Genomic DNA, 14891 nt, shown 5'->3' with positions numbered 1-14891 from the left:
CTCTGTGTAAAATTTGTCGAGTATTAAAGACTTCTTTTTCTTGTTGTTAATCTTTCTCTTCTGAACTTCCTGAGACTGGGTAGCCATCGTTAGCCCAGCAGCTTCTCAGGTTTATCCTCGCGCTCAGGGTCTGTCCACAGTCTTTTGGCTCCTGAGGTCTGAGTTCTGGTTTTTTCCAAGGTCAAGCCCCCTAGTAGACCCCCTTGCTTGATCCTCTGTTGGAGGTTTCTTTACAAGTCTCAGGGCACTGCTTCCACAGTCATATACCCGTCTGCACTGGTTCCCCACTCAGGGTTTCAGAACATTAGCTCTTGGCTGTGTCTGCTTCCACCCACGCCTCCGCCCGCGCCTGTGCTCTGCGCCCGAGCTCTGAGCCCTAAGTCTGCTCTCGGCGCCCTGCTCCCTCGCTCTGATTTTGTGTGTTTTCTTTAGCTTTTTGGGGTCCTAAATCTTGCTGCTCTCAGGAACAGGCCCCGGAGCTGCCAATGACTCGATGTGTGCCCCAAACTTGCTCTATTTCTTTTTAGCTGGCTTCGGCGCTATAGGTGTTGTGTGTGGAGGGTGTGGGGGTGGGGTGGTTGCTCAGCCCACAATTTAGTGAGAGCTGTTTCACCCCTTTGTAGCATGGAAATGCCCAGATTCCACGTACCTTCCACGCTGTGCCCTGTTGTGGGGTTCCTCCTTTCGTCTGGACTTGTTTTTATGTCCCCTTGAGGAGTTTTGTGTGTTTCAGTCAGGAGAGGTTAAGAGCTGCTTCTTACTCTGCCGCCATCTTAACCTGGAACTCCTGAACAATAATCTTTTTGAACCTTATATATGATCAGTTTTTGTGAAGCTACCAGTACCAATAAGAGGAAGGTATACTATTTTCTATTCCCATTCAGTTCTCTGGAGATAGATTTCATATTTAACTAATCAAAGATTATATTAATCTCCTTGACATCATTCTTATTTAACTTTTGTTTAGATTTACCTAGTTCTGAAAGGAGGGAATTAAAGTCCCTCACTATTATTATTTATATTTTCCCCTATCTGGATGCTATAACATTTGGTGCATATAGACTTACTATCAATAATTCTTCATTATCTGTGTATCTTTTACGATATTATAGTCTCAATTTTTATCTCTTTTAATTTTATATATATTAGCTTTCACTTTGTAAGAGACTATGATTGTTAGCCCACTTTCTTTTTATCAATTGATGTATAATTTATTCTGCCTCAGCCTTTTATTTTTATTCTATGTTTGTCTCATTTTTAAGTGTATTCCTTGTAAACAACATATTGTCAGAATATGGTTTTTGAACCATTCTGCTATCTCTTTAATTTCATGGGTGAATACATCCCATTCAAATTCAAAGGCATAAATACTAATTGGTTATTTCCTTTCATTTTGTTTTTCTAACTGTTTGTCCTTATTTTACTTTTTGTAGTATCCCTCCACCAATGTCCAAGTTCTTCTACTACTTCTCCAATTGGTAACAAATCTTACCTTATCTTTTCCCTTTGCTTTCCTACTTCCAAACTGGAACACTTTTCTGAGAGTTCTCTTTTTTCCCCCTTACATTTTAGTTACTTATAATATCTGGCTACCAAAAGTTCCTACCTTTTCCCCCCTACAATGCACTTCTATTTCTTGATATGGGTTTGATTCTAAAAATCTCTCCCTTATCATATCCTGACTCCCCCTCCCTTATTCTCTCACCATATCCACCTATTTTTTGATATGTACTCCCTTCTCAGTATGCCTGCTTTCCTTATCCCATTGGCCCTACTTTCCTTTAATCTATTCTTTCTTCTCTTTGTCCCTGAGTCCCTTAATGAGTTTTCCTTTCCTTGATTCCTCCCTTGTCCTATCCAAGTCTCTCCTTTATCCCCTCCTCTTTCCCTCCTATATCTCTGTACATTAGGAAGATTTTTCTCCTTCCAATTGTGTATGTTATTCTCTTTTTATCAAATCTGATGAGGGTGATGTTCTTGTACTACCTCCACCATTTGCTCCCCTTCTCTGTTGCAGTTCCTCAGTTCTTTCCCCCTCCATATAAGATAGCCATTTCACCATAATCTGCTCCTGATCTACTTTACTCCCATTTTGGCTTAATCCACTGAATTCACCTTGATCTCAAGATTTCTGACTGCAGAAGACCTGCTTCCTTTGGTCCAGGTATTCTAGGAGGTGGGACAGTGTCGGGAAATTGAGACGCATGAGAACAGTCAGAGTTTCAATCAGGTATCACAGAGACTGCTCTGGCCAGCCTTGGAATGGGTTTATTTTATATACTTTAAAGTTTCATATGGTTGGCATGGGATCTCATTTTCAACATACATCTTTTCTTGGGGATAATGAATAAGTCATATATTAACTTTGTAACTAACAACTTTTCATTCTCCAGTAACTTTCAATATTTTTCAAAGGTATGTTTGACTTGTTTCCTAGGATGGGATGTTCCAGTCTTTTCCTGGAACAACTTCTCTATTTTTCATCCATTGTCCTCCCTGTGTCAACATTCCGCATTAAGGATCAGTGAAGCTTGTAAGCATTTCTACAGGCATCTGTGTGTGGGAATTGTGAAATCTAAGTGCAGTTTTGTTGGGGCTTTAAAATCTTTTGCATTAACTCACTATTTGCTCGTTTATTCTCAGGTGATTTTTAGGGGAATTTCTGTATTATTACATGTTAAGGTAGGACTTTACTAGGAGTCTGTAGGGGGTGAGTAAAAGCTCTAGTAACAACCTTTACTATTCTTCTATATTTTCCTGGGTCTGAGTAGGGATATTGATCACAATAATTCCAATAATAAGGGTTGTTAGTAAGAGAGGAGTCACACAGGGAAGTCTGAGTGGGTATTTCCACCTGAAGGCTTCAGGATCCATGTGGGACTTTGTCATATCATGTGAATTTGATGGTCCCTGGCATCTGACCAAACTCATACCTTCAAAATTCAAAGCAAATGAACAATGAGGAATCACATTTTCCCATATTAAAATACAAGTTTTTGACCTTTTGATTTGTTTGTAACTTGGCTTTCATCATTACTTTTCTATGTTCCTTATAGATAAAATTCTTTACTGGATTTTCCCCAAAGAATAATTGAAACTACTTTAGTTCATTAAATACACACTTTTTTACCCTTCATAAGTATGTTGTTTTGCTGAATGTTTTATTTTTTTATTGTAAGCCCAGTTCTTTGGTTCTGCAATGTGCTATGTTCCTTGTCTTGATTTTTTTTATTGAAGCTGGTAAATCTTGTGCTTTTCTTATGTTAGCCTCACAGTGTTTTTTTTTTCATTCTTTTTTTTTTTGTAGTATTTTTTCCCTGACCTGGAAGTTATGGAACTTAGTAGTGATATTCCTATGCATATTTACTTTTGTATTTCTTTGAGGTGATGATCAGTGAATTATTTTTAATTTCTGTTTTATTCTCTGATTCTAGAACTTCTGGATAGTTTCCTTAATGATTTCTTATTGGATTGTGTCTAAACTCTTTTATTCCATGCAATATCCTAGGAGTCCAGCAATTCTTGTATTTTTTCTCCTTTATGTTTTAAGTCTATATTTTTGTGATAAGATGTTTCATATTCTCATCTGTCGTTTTATTCTTTTGATTTCACTTTGTTATTTCTTGTTGTCTTAGGAAATCATTAGTTTTCCTCTTATAATTATTTCCAAGTTTAATTCTTAATTATTTTCTCTCTGAGTTTCTATATCTCTTTTTCTATATGTGTGACTTTCATAATTACCTTGATTTTCTTGAATTGCTTTTATTTTTTTTCCTGGTTTTTCATTGACCTCTCTAATTGGTTTTTGAGGTCTTTTTAAAGCTCTTCCATAAAAGTATTTTTTAGCTTATGGCCATTTATTGTATTTCTTTGCTGTTTTTAAAGAAGGTGTTTTTATTTCATTGCCTTCTGAGTCTGAGTCTTCTTTGTCCCCATAACACCTATCAATAGTTGGGGTTTTTCTCCTTTGGTTAATATGTTTTATTTTTTTTTTTATTTTGAGATTTTAGTAGACAGGCTAATAGACTTAATTAATTATTATATACTGTGGTATTTTACCTCAAGTTTCACAATTTTTTGGTTCATTTTTTTCTAGATCCTATATAGTCACTCCAGTTTTCACAGTCCATAAGCTAATGTAATCTTGCTCCACTACCCACCACCCAATTCAGGTCCAAGTTTAGTTCATTCTTTGTCTCAGGTGCTCCAACCAGAGCTCTCAGACAGTTTTGCCACATCAACTGTAGAAAGATAAGATACTTCCTCCTGTGGCAGCAATCAGGAAGCTCACTCTCTTGGAAGTGATCTACAGCTTATGGGACCCCCATACCTCAGCAATCATACTCACCAGTGCCCTCCCCTCCCTCACTCATCCTCTCCCACTACTGTGGCTCAATATACAGTAGGTGTCTAGTCCACATTCATCAAGTCTCTAAAGTCCCTAACCTGTTAGCAGTGAGGCTTGATGTCTGGCCTTTAGAGTCTGGTGCTAGAGGTCTCATGCTATCCACCCTTTAAATCCTAAGTACAAGCCAGTGGGAGTCTCCTGAGTTAAGCCCATTATGAGTATAGCTGCTCTCAGGGCTCTCCACCTGAGGATTCCAGTAGGATCCTCTTAGACATAACTTTCTGGACACAGCAAACAAGGTGAAGATGCCAATCCTGTCCTTAGGGGTTGTCTTGTTCTGTTCTTGTCTCTAGGGACTATGGGGGTGGCAGTGTGGCTAGAGAAGTCAGAAGCCTTCCTCCACAGTTCTCCTAGGCTATTCAGCTTCATTCCTAACTCCTGCCTATTGTTAATTTCAGTATTGATTCTGTGAAGTTATTTTTGATTTTTGTGCAGGTATAGGGAAGGACAGGAAGTTTCATACTCTACTCTGCCATTTTTCTTCCCTTGCCATACAATCTACTTTATTTTTTCTTGAATTCATTTTTCAACCAGACTAATATGTAAATGTTTTATTTGACTTAATATGCATAATGGATGCCACATTACTTGCTTTCTCAATGATAGAGGTAGGACTTTGAGGTTGAGAGAGGATTTGGAACTAAAAAATTAAACAATTGGTTTCTAAAAACAAATTATTTAATTAAAAAAAGTACTCCAGAATTTTGTCAGAAATTGTAATCAAACTCACTAGCCAGGAAAGCATAGATTCTGTTCATTTTCATTTTTGGAAATGAGGGTAAGAAATTCCCTTCTCTTGCCCAGTAAAGACTTTACCATTCTCCCAAATATTTTACTATTAACTGACAATGGATCATCAATGTAATCTGGCAATTATTTCAATACTCTGAAATGGAATTCATCTTGAATAAGGTTTCTGATATCAGCAAGATTAGGTAGTTTTTTTTTTCCTTTTTTGACTTGACATAATTTAAATATTAATTATTGGGCAATCTTTTTATGTCTATTTCATCCCTGGATAGTAGTACATAATTCTTGTATTTAAAATATAATTCAGAAAAAATAAATCTTGTTCTTAATTTAGTTTTCATTTCCCACTTTATTCAATTTATCATTTCAATCAATCAATCAATCAAAAAGTATGTATCAACTTGATGCAATTATGTGTCAGTACTTTCTCTAAGTATTGAGAGTACAAATAAAAGAAATGAAAAAACCTCTAATCATAAAGTACTTTGGGTACTAGATTAATTTTTTAAGTAAAAATTTCGTTAATCAATCCTCTATCCAGAAACTTTTATTGATTCCTTGTTTCCTAAGAAGTTAGGGAGAAACCACTTTGCCTGCTTTTCAGAGGCTTTTATGTTCTGCCCCTGCCTGCCAATTCAGTTGATCTACATTATTCTCCAACTCTGGTTTCCACCTTAAGCAAAAATGTGAAACTAGAGTAATTTGTCTTCTGAGACCCTTGTTTCCACTTTATGAATCCTTTTCTCTTTCCCCTTAACCACCAATCCTACAGATATCCAGTGCCCTTATATTGCAGCTGACATAGTCCCTCTTCCCACAGAGAAAAGGTGTTTGTCTCATGCTAGAGAAAGGCATTTATTTTTGCTGGGAGAAAGCAATTCTTAAACCCAAGGTATGATTCTCTAATAATGCAGATACTCAGACACTCTAATAGGCTGGTAGAGAAGATATTATGAGACTCCAGGGGCTATCCTGCTGCTCTCAAACCATAACACAAAGATAAAAGACTCCTTTGCTTTCTCATAATGCCACTATGCACAACAGGCACACTTCATCCTTTTGTAGCAATTCTCCTAAGTTACCTGTCATGCTTGTCCCCATCTCCATGAATTCATTCATGTTGTTTCACCAATATGGAAAGTGTCTTTTTCCCCTCTGCCTATCCAAAGTTATCTCAGTCTTTAAAACCCAGTTAAAAGCCTCTTAAAACCCAGTTCACACTTTACCAAGTCACTAAATTTCTTCTGAATTATGTCAAAACTCCATGATCTCCCTCTCCTCTGAATTTGTGTAGCATTTATCTACTTCAAAATTTTAAGATAGACTGTCATTCATTAATGCATTGCTAGTGGAGTTGTGAATTGATTCTACCATTCTAGATGGCAATTAGGAATTATATCCAAAGGACTATAAAAGACTGTCTGCCCTTTGATCCAGCCATACCACTGCTGAGTTTATACCCCAAAGAGATCATAGGGAAAAAGACTTGTACAAAAATATTTATAGTCATGCTCTTTGTGGGGGCAAAATTGGAAAATGAGGCTGTGTCCATCGATTTGGGAATGGCTGAAAAATTGTGGTATCTGTTGGTGATGGAATACTATTGTGCTCAAAGGAATAATGAACTGAAGGAGTTCCATGTGAACTGGAATGACCCTCAGGAATTGATGCAGAGTGAAAGGAGCAAAACCAGGAGAAACTTATACACAGAGACTGATAAACTGTGGCACAATTGAATGTAATGGACTTCTCTACTAGCAGTAATGCAATGTTCCAGAACAACTCTGAGGGACTTATGAGAAAAAATGCTATCCACATTCAGAGGAAGCACTGTGAGAGTAGAAACACAGAAGAAAAATGACTGCTTGAGCACATAGGTTGGTGGGGGTATGATTTGGGATGCAGACTCTAAACAACAACCCCAGAGCAACTATCAATAATATGGAAATAGGTTTTGATCAATGATACATGTAAAACCCAATGGAATTGCACGTCAGCTATGGGGAGGGTGTTGGGGGAGTTTGAAGAGAGAGAAAGAACATGAATCATGGAACCATAGAAAAATATTCTAAAAAACTTTTTAAAGAGATAAATTGTCATTACAGTTTCATCAATATTACTTTTATCTCTTTAATCATGTTAATAGTATAATCAAGATATAAAGGACTTTAGAAATTACATACTCTCATCCTCCAAAACAAGGAAGAATCCCCCCCCCCACCTATTTTATCATGTTGTCTAACCAATAAGAGCAGGTTCCTGTCAAGGAACTGACAAGGAACTCTACCTTTCAGGACAGACTCTTCACTATGGAAAGTTCTAAGGAAGCGATCTTTATGCAATAATCTAAATGAAAGATTTCTTTCTTCACTCTTTCCAGATATTTCAATTCCTAAAGCCTAAATTATTTGGCTACCACATAACATCACTGACTTATATTGATGTTGAAGTTAATAAATCATTGCTGTTCATTTCACATGAATTAATTAATGTCTTACTATAGTTCATCTATGTTATAATTTTGCAATTGTTATATTTTTTACTCTAAAAGTAGGACATATTTTCCTTTGAAATTTCATTAAATAAGAAGAGGCAGGTATATTTAGTCATTCACTATATCAGAGAAAAAATCTAGTAGTTTTATATTAGTGAAATGTATACTCAATATGAATCAATGGAATACCTGTAGTGAGGAAACCAAATGCAATCATAGAGATTGAGAAGCAAAATATATGGGACTAGAGAGATGAGAGTCTTGATGAACTTCCTCCTGAATTTACTTTGAATATATACAAATTGTTGACTCTAATCTTAGTAAAATATAATATCTTAGGGTATAGATTACAAGATCTCCAGGGATAAGCATTTTCTTTCCTTTTTGCATTTGTATTCTGTTATAAAAAGTGAGTAATCTGCGTGGGTCTCAAATGCAATTTGGGTGTAAGGAAGGATAAAGGGCATATAGGTGATTATAAGGTGATTGGAGGAGGAAAGAAAGTACGGGAAGGTATGTAGGAGATAAAGGAAATGGGGTATGTAGGAGAGAGCAGCTCAAACAGATTTATTCCCAGAGGCTTGAGACAGAGAATACAGGGAGGAAACTAGGGCCAGTAAGAAATGTTTAGGTTTTGGCTGGAGGGTTTCTCTTGTTAGTTTCTAAAGTCTCTTGAGGGAGGAATTGAGAGGGCCCCTCCCTGCCAGTCAAACTGATGGCTGGAGGAAGTCTTGGGTTGGTACTTCCTGCCAAGATGGATGCCCCCACTTCTTTTAAGAAATAAAAAGAAAATGATTCCTTCCCTCTTTAACCCTTGCCTCAATCTTCGATACAATGATTCACCAGAGGCTTTGAGTAGGTAACAAGAGGATTTATTAATCTCAGGTTAGTCAGAGGGAAGAGGTTCAGGATTTTCTAACTGCTACTAGGGAGGGAGTGATGGCAGGGGATGGGTCGCAGAGAGGTTTAGATGGAGAGAGCTTACTCTCCCAGTTGGGAGATTTGACTGCCTTTTAAGTAAAGTCGTTATTGAATCACTAAAACTAGGGGCAACTTATTTGGGGATACTCTACTTGTCTATAGAAACTAAAACCCACAATGGTCAATCACCAAGCCCTCCCTTCCACCCAGGACCCACAGGAAATTAAGGGGAAAGGGAGGGATATGGATGGAGAGATCAGGGAGAGGTCCAGAGAAATGAGATAGGTCTAAATTTCCCCAAGACAAGGGAATGGTCGAAGCAATTAGGCCAAAGCCAAGCTGAAAGGCCAAAGCTAACAGGCTAAGCTAAAGCAAAACCTCCAGCCACAGTGAAAGCCAGAAGGCAAAAGAACTATCAGTTGGAACTTTATCTCTATTTGTAGCTTCAAGTCCTGACTTTCTGAAGATTCTAAAATGTTTAACTGACTTTTTGTGACCGTTAAAAATTACAGAAGCAAAAAGTTCTGTTAGCCACCTTGCATTACAAATCTTAGTGTTCAGCACAGTGCCTGGTACCTAGTAGACATTTATTAATTCAAAGATTTTTTTCTTGCTATTATTATTATCACTAGTACTTCTCTAATGCATTGAACATTATAGATGCTTAATAAATGGTTGATAAATTGAATTGGTACTTTCAGTAGCTCCCCTTTCAGTTTAATAGTATAGGCAAGAAGTAATTGACAGCTTGAAATACATTGGAGTTATCCTGAAAAGAGACAAGAGGAAAGGATTTGTTGAGGAAAAATTGAGAAGAATTCATCCTTGGATTCAAAATTGGGGTGAAGAGATATGGGTCAGTGGAAATTTCTTATAATAGTCATCAGAAATAGAGAATGATGGAGATGGAATTGATTTGAAGGCAGGGAGAGGGAATGATGTATTCAGTTTTGGACATGTTGCTATTGACACTATTATGGAAAATCCAGTTGATGATATTTAGCAGTCATTTGAAGATTTGAATGGGGGGTTCAACAGTGAATTTAGACTTTCCTATGTAGGCTCACTGAAGCCACAGAGTTTCTAGAAGCTCTAAGAAGGAAAGCTTGTGAACAGTCATCCAAATAAGGAACTGAAAGAGTTAGGCATTGCAATCTTCAGGAAGTACATATTGGATCTCTTGCTAGGTGGACAGAAATGAGTATTGAAGAATAACTCTGGAATTAAAGAAGTTACTTTGCAAAACATGAATGAGGCATATTATTAAACACACAGAAAAACTTGAGATAATATTTACAATTATTAATACATGCACCTATTTCATCTTCTTTAAAAATTATATTAAAATGATGTAACCACTTATCAAGGATATTTTTGATAAAAATGAAATAATGGAAGAGGCAGACTTTCTCAGCTGATTCTCTGTGGCTAGCATATTTAATAACACAGATTTCTGAAAAAGGAGTAATGAATACAGGATCCCTAGTAGATTTATTATCCCAATATCAAAATAAATCATATAGTATTAATCTTAATTACAATACATTTAGAAAGTGGAAAATGTATCCTCAAAAATTCTCTTTCAAAATTGTGTATCCAGGGCGCAGCTCACTGGATTGAGAGCCAGGCCTAGAGACAGGAGGTCCTAGGTTCAAATCCAGCCTCGGACACTTCCCAGCTGTGTGACCCTGGGCAAGTCACTTGACCCCCATTGCCTACCCTTACCATTCTTCCACCTATAAGTCAATACACAGAAGTTAAGGGCTTAAAATTAAAAAAAATTGTGTATCCAAAATTACATATTCCATACTAAATACTTAAATTGATGTGAGAATAGAGATAGAGATGATTAAAAAAAAAGAAACCTCTGGAGAATTTGTTATTATATGTAAGTTGTAAAAATATATAAATAAATAGATAATATGACAAAAAATTTAAAAAAAGCTCTGGTTACCTATATCAAGAGATGTATAAAACAAGAAGACAAATGATCACATATATTTTTAATACTTTCTGTGTTATGGAGAATATTCTGCTGAACTTTGATTCAGGAACACCTGAGTCTAAATCGTTCTCTAGACACTGTGTGGTCCTGGGCAAGTCACTTAATCTCTATCTTCCTCATTTGCCTAATCTATTAAATGTAGATAATAATAGCAATTATGTCATAGGATTGTTTCAAAGATAAAAATGATAAATCATACATAAAATTCTTTGTAAATCTAGTGATGGGTAAATTTTAGTTGTCATCATCAAAGTGAATGAGATAGTTATTATAGAAGAAGATAGATTCCTCTTTTTATAAGATATGGTTCTGATTCAGAAGATAGCTTCAATGAGATCAGCAACTACTGAAAAGAAATTACTAGAAAACTAGAAAGGGAGAAAAAAGTAAGTGAAGAATTCAGATTATCCAAAATATAAAATAAAATTTTATCACACTGAATTTATCATCAGCACAACTATCTTGGACAAAACCTGAGGTTTGACACTGACCTTGGTAGTATCTCTAAAACCTATCTAGGTCTTTAGAAAATGAATGGGTTAAACTAAATAATCTCAAGGATCCATTCTAAGTGGAACTTCTACAATGTGGATTATAGTGTCTATGTGTTCACACATGGTGCTGAGGGGAAAAAAAGGATAGTTTCCACAGAAAATTAGACACAGTAGAATAGGAAGTGAGCGACAACCACTGGGATAGTTCCCCAAGTGATTAAAACTTTTCTAGATAACTTGAGTCTGTTCAGAGCACTAACATAGTATGAAATGGTAAAGTGAATGAATGAAAAGAAAAGATGATAGCAGGTAATTTGCACATTCAAGCAGAAGATTTACAAGATAACAACCCTGGTAGGGTGAAGAACTGATTTGTAACCTCCCTTCAAATCCATAGCAGGAATTTCAAAAAGTAAACAGTACTCATAAAAATCTTAACATAATAATTAGAATAGAAGTTGTAGTATTATAATCATAATTGCAATGTGTTCTTTATAATTTTATATGAGATATGCATATGAAATCCATATATTAAAATGCAGTTCAATTGTTTATTCAAATTCAGGATAAATTATGAAACATATATGTTATATAATTAAGCATAAATGAAGAAAAATTTGCAAATCCATATGATTTTTATATATTACAAATACTGGAAATGTACAGGAAATAATGTCAGGCCTGAAAATGTACCAAAAAGAAAATCCACTTTTCTCTGCCTGTGAGGTTCCTATAGGCTAATTTATGTTCAGACAAGATTCATTGTTGTTCATACTGACCTTTGATGCTGTCTTGGAGGCATACACATCTCAATGATTTCTTGTAGGCAAACAGTGTTATGAGAAGAGTATAAATGGAGAAGAGACATATTATTTCACTCTCAGTATTAAAGCTTCCTGAAAATCTGATCATCAATATATTAATAAAATAATCTCTTACCTAGTTAAATATGTAATATTAAATATTTGTAAGTTCATTAATTTATAATCATCTATAATGATAACAGGAATAAAAAGCATTCATACTAAAAGTTGACATTAATTTAAATACCAAGATAGTTTGCCTTTTTGTTGTTTCATTGTTTCAAAAGAAACAAGAGAAATGTTAATTATTTTTTACTATTAGAATTATATAATTTTTTAAACCAAATTACCACAGCCACTATTTATCAACTGGTTTTGAAAGATTTACTTATCCAATAGAAGATTCACAATCACATGTGTAGGATGACAATGTTCTTATTTTTGAAATTAGTATCAGTATAATCTGTTGCATATTGGAAGACAGTTATTCTATCTATTTAAAAATTCTATTTACACTTTGGGACTTTTGATGAATATTGAGCTTATTTTATTTTTCAATAAGCAAAGACAAATTCTTATTTTATATGCTTTCAGAATATGTAAATTCCTTCCATTCACTAGCTACCAAATTCTTGAATTGTAGGAAATATTTTATATCATTCTTTTGGCATAGCATTTTTAATGATTGTGAACATCTTGAGAGACATAAAGGAGAATGATTAATAAATAAGTTTACCTTTCAACCAAATAGTGTCACCTAAAGGTATTGTTACCTATAATCCCTAAATTATAACTACATTCATATAGCTTGACTTTTTTTCAGTTAACTAGTCAATAAAGAATTAATTTACAGAGTTATAACATCTGATACTTGGAGAATTTAAATAAAATTAAACTCCATTTTACACATGGGGAAAAAGTCCAAAATGATTAATCACTTTGCTCAAAGGCATAGAACTAGAGAGTGGTAGAATTATTTAGAAAATCAAATATTGATGGTTTATTAACTAGGTAAAAATACTTAATACAATAAAAATAATTTTAAAAATCATATGTATTTAAATATATATATGTATATATATATATATATGTTTACTTATAATACATCAAACCCTAATCTAAGAGATTAGTTTGTTTTACTCTTCCATTTACTTTATTATTTCTTAAAAATTATTTATTTTGGGGCCGCCGGGTAGCTCAGTGGATTGAGAGTCAGGCCTAGAGACAGGAGGTCCTAGGTTCAAATATGGCCTCAGACACTTCCCAGCTGTGTGACCCTGGGCAAGTCACTTGACCCCCATTGCCCACCCTTACCACTCTTTCTCCTTAGGAGTCAATACACAGAAGTTAAGGGTTTAAAAATTATTTATTTTAAACCCTTACCTTTCATCCTAGAACTAATACTATAAATATTATGTATTGGTTTTCAGGGCAAAAGAGTGGTAAAGACTAGAACTTTGTTGGTGAACTTATAACACACATGCCAAATAGGGCACTCAGAACTCTCCCTGTAGACATACATGTTGTCACCTGCCAGAGTTGTTACTAGAAAGTTAGAAGGACTTAGGCTTAGCTTGTTCATTATCCTTCTCCATGTGCCTGAGGACATTTCTCACTTGACCCGCCCTTCTGCCAAATAGTCCAATGGGAGTACATGCTCCCTTCCCTGTTTGGGGTAAGGTGGGTGGATGGAGTGGAAATGGCACTTTTTCTCCAGTGGGGAGAACAAGGCATTTGGTCTGGAAGGTGGGGGTGGGCCCAGTTTCTAAAAGGTTCACCATCACTGAAGGCAATGGTGATTAAGTGACTTGCCCAAGATTTTTGAAACCAGGCCTAGGTCTCAAGCTATCTAGTATGCCTCTTATATTAGTTTAAAATCACTCCATTTTAGGAAATATTATTCATAGGGCAGGATTATATTGGGACACCTAAATCTGCATACATTACATGTATTTTATATGCATATGCATAAGTGTTATAATGTATTCACATAGGTAACAAAGAGAAAGCTTGCCTTGGAGTCAGAGAGACATGAGTTCAATTTATGGCTTGGTAAATCTTTTAATCTTTCTGTTCCTCAAATAGCTCTCTAAAATAGTAAAGTTAGAGGCAGAGTCAAGGTGGCTGCTTAGAAGCAGCAAAAGTTGTGTCTTCTGTAAAAACCCTTCCACAACAATCAAAAACAAAGTGCTTTGAGGGTACAGAAAACCAAATCTAACAGTGAGACAGAGCCTGGAGACCCTTCTGCTCAATATAAACTTAAAAGGTATGCAGAGTAGGTTGAATTCTTGGGTTTAAGGAAAAGAAAAAAGGAAGGTCCCAGGACACCTCCCCCACCTGCTAAGACTCAGGCAGCTGCTGGGAGCTTGGGGCAAGGGGAGTGCCTTGCTACCACAGCTATGTGAGGCTCAGGGCTCTGAGCATACCAAGCAGGGAGATAGCAGGAGGAGAGGGGCAAAGAGGAGATCAGCCTGGTCACAACCTTCAGCCACCACTCTCCATCTTGGGCCTCTGCCTCTGAAAGTTTATGCTTCAGGGCATATTCAGCTCTATAGATCATCTATCAATTGGGCAGATAAGAGTACTTCAGAGAACAGGGAAGCTCCATCTCCAATACCCCTCCTCCACCTACTGCACTAAGAGCTGTGGTAAGAATCTGGCCAACTGGGATCCCAGGGCAAAGGTTGCAACTGGGACAGAATATCTTGATACAACAGCAAGAAGCGCAGGGCTCTTACAAGGCAGCTAGAAGGGAGGCAACAAGCTAAAAGGAAGAGAGAGGAGGACAAGGGTAACTACCTTCAGCTTCCAAACCTTTACCTACACCTTCAGTTTCTGCTGTCAGCTGAGGAAGATCTTGTCTCATGGCTCATTAACACTTTTTCAGTCTAATTCAGTTAGTTAGCAGAGCAGAGAAGCCCCTTCAGTACAGAATAGCCCAAACCCACAGATCCAGAAAATAAACTGAGGAGCAAGATTAGAGCCAAAGACAAGGGATGAGGGGAAAGGAAAAAAA

This window comes from Gracilinanus agilis, chromosome 1 (assembly GCF_016433145.1).
Source record: "Gracilinanus agilis isolate LMUSP501 chromosome 1, AgileGrace, whole genome shotgun sequence".
Lineage (NCBI taxonomy): Eukaryota > Metazoa > Chordata > Mammalia > Didelphimorphia > Didelphidae > Gracilinanus > Gracilinanus agilis.
The sequence above is the reverse complement of the archived record's forward strand: the minus strand, read 5'-3'. Positions refer to the sequence as shown.